Source organism: Crinia signifera, chromosome 5, assembly GCF_055691185.1.
Source record: "Crinia signifera chromosome 5, ASM5569118v1, whole genome shotgun sequence".
NCBI classification, from domain to species: domain Eukaryota; kingdom Metazoa; phylum Chordata; class Amphibia; order Anura; family Myobatrachidae; genus Crinia; species Crinia signifera.
The window spans coordinates 59,655,920-59,659,198 of record NC_139221.1 but is presented as its reverse complement, the minus strand read 5'-3'; the positions used below and the strand labels follow the sequence as shown (position 1 = coordinate 59,659,198).

General features: G+C 45.7%; 1 pseudogene; it reads left to right on the top strand.

Moving 5' to 3' along the window:
• Positions 1 to 2,922: 2,922 nt before the first annotated feature.
• LOC146005938 (5S ribosomal RNA) lies at positions 2,923 to 3,041 on the top strand (annotated as a pseudogene).
• Positions 3,042 to 3,279: the final 238 nt, after the last annotated feature.

Sequence of the window (3,279 nt, the reverse complement as noted above, 5' to 3'; positions counted from 1 at the left end):
AAAGGGCATAAAACTGAGTATAGGCTAACATATGGCCAGTAATGAAATAAGATGCTGGAATTAATCGCAGGATGACCTCGCACATGCATACTTTGAGCTGTACGCATGCGCAGTGGAATGATTATCACCAGGACTGCGAATTTGCATGACTTGCAATCGGGTGTGTATAAGCCCATATGTCTGGTTCTCACAGCATAAAATAACATATTATCTATATCAAAATGATTATTCAAAAACACAGAGGCATATGGAAATGTCCAATTACACACTTGCAAAGCTAAGCATATTTATGTGTATTTGAGTTGCAAAGAATATCACAGATAATAATATAATCAAACCAGATACCACAGAAATACCATATACTGTACATCATATATTTTGTAGACTGCGAAATGCTAGGCTTCTCCTGTAGTAGTTCGAAGGAGCGAGTTAAGCCCGCTCCAACACCGATGCAACCAGGATTTAAGATGTTACAAGTCTATGGTGACCGCCAGAGATAGGACCAAGAGGAGGATCTAACTAACAGGCGCTAACTGGACAGGACACCCTGGCTAACGGCACCAGGCCAAGGACTGAGAGTGTGATCAAGTCACAGGCACTGGACAAACCAATAACGGGGTGCCACCAAATGAATACATGCCAAAGCAAAACAGTGGATACACTTAAACTGATTGTACCCCAAAACAGGCTTGAACCCACAACCGCGGGCCTCTCCGAATCACGGAGAGCAGGACTATGACAAAAATTAGAACCAAGAATACAGAGCAGCTTGCTCACTAAAATAAAGAAGGTAACAAACCAGGCTCCACTGGAGCACGTACGTGACCAGACTCTGCACTCCGGCTGCACCAGATGGAATAGCGCACACCAGGAACGACTTGGCAAGACTGGACGACAATCACGCTGACCAGGACAGAACCAGAACAAGACTGGACCAGGACCAGACCAGATCAAGATGGGACCAAGACAGGACCGGATCAGGAATGGGACCAGGACTGGACCGGTTCAAGACGGGACCAGGACAGGACCAGATCAAGATGGGACCAGGACAGGACCGGATCAAGACGGGACCAGGACAGGACCGGATCAAGACTGGACCAGGACAGGATAGTGACTTGACCAAGACAGGACTGTGAGTGGACCAGGACAGCAACTAGATGATGACTGGACCCAGACTGCAGCAGGACAAGATTCTGACAGGACCAGAACTGACAGGACTGGGACAGACCAAGACAGGACAGGACTGGACAGGAGAGAGCATTAAAGGCATCAGCTGCCGAGCGCACACCGCACAGCGTCACCTAGTTGCTAGGCAACAGCCGAGCGACGCATCCTGCATGTTTCCTTATTCGGCATCCCCCGGCTGGGCAGAACACTGCATCTCGGCCGGGCAGAAGTGACGCCAGGGGACTTGCTCATAAGACGGTGAAGAAGAAGACTGTAGCTGAGATGATGAAGCAGATGCTGGGGGTTCCAGCAATGCATTATAGATGAAGACTGAATGTTGGGGATACCAGTAATGTAAGATAGTCAGATAACTGGATACTGGGAGTACCAGCAATAAAGGATAGTCAGATGACTGAATGCTGGGAGTATCAACAATGCAGGATAGTTAGATGAATGGAAGCAGGGGATGCTAGCAGAGCAGCTTAACTGATGATGAAAAGCTGTTGATGCCAGCAGAGTAGATTCAATATATGATGTGAAGCTGAGGATGCCAGCAGAGTAGCATAACTGGTTGAAGTGAAGCTGGGGATACCAGTGGAGTAGGATATCCAGATGACTTGAAGCTGGGGATACCAGCAGAGCAGGGTGACTGGAAGATGTGAAGCTGGGGATTCCAGTAGAGCAGGATTTCCAGATGACCAGTGCGCTAAACTAAGCCAGCTCCAGTTACTAGCCACCTTGGGTCTGATACTGGACATACAGGCACAGTGTGTCAACACACACTGTGTCAACCAATTTACCTGAGTGCCCATTTTACCTACAGCTAGCAATTGTGATTCTGTACCGATGGTACCCTTAATTATACCAATGTGCAGCCAACAAACAACCCTGATACTGGACATTCAGGTACAGTGTGTCAACACACACTGTGTCAACTAATGTAACTGAGTATCCACTCTACTTCCAGCTAGCAATTGTGATTCTGTACCGAGGGTACCCCTAACTGGACCAATCTGTAGCCAACCAAAACAACCTTGTACCAACACTGAGTGTGTTAAAAATCAAATAGAGTGTCATTTGTCCACAGTGATCAAGCAACTTTGTATCAATCATGTCCTAATCATATGTTACTCTACCACTCTGCATCTGGAGCAATTAATCCAAGTACTGACTTCCACATTATCCACACAGGTGGATCCTACTGCGTCAACCAATACAGCCTGTGTAGACCTCACCATCTTAGGCTCGCAGTCCGACAAACACCAACCATTTGTCCAATCAATTGTGCAACAGTGTGCATATACTGGTCCATCCAGCTGCAGCCTGCTATTATTTCTACAGGCTTTTCCACACTTAACCTGTTATAACTTGCATTGACACACCTGTGTGTGAGTATCTCTATATGTATATATATTTTTTTGCGACCGTGCGTTTTTCATTGATCCATTAATATATATATACATATTTTTTGTATGATCCACTGTGCCATATGTAAGCTTCTAACTGTTTCCAACGCATAACCATATAGTGATATATATTTTGGCTCTCCTATCTACAGTGTGCCATATTTTTGAAACGCAGATATAGATTGATTTATACTTTTTGTGATTTTTATATACACACCCTCTGTGATTTTGACCTGTTGTGCTCAGATAGCTTGCCCCTCCTATATCCACTGGTTCTAGCCTGTTGCGCCAACTCCATCTGCAGCCTAACAGCCCAGATAGATTGAAGTACACCGAATTAACCCTGAGATATTGCCACCATACCCCGCTGGATTGCCCAAACCCTCTCCGAACTTGGAAGCCAAGCAGTGGAGGGCCAGGACAGTACCCAGGTGGGAGACCCCTGGGGAAGACCAGGTGTGGCAATATAAATATAAGGGAGGTGAATCGCTACTTCAATAAAATGCTGTATATATGACTGCCAGATTGAGCTTCTGTATGGAGACCATTTATGTTCGAGGCTTTGTTGTATGGTAACCACCCTGGTATACCTACTGTGCAATTCCAGCACAAGATTACGCCAATTCCCAAGGGGAACTGAATCATTTTTCTGCCTATAATCACTGGTAATCGTACCTTTGAGAATACAGTGCACAAATGATAAATT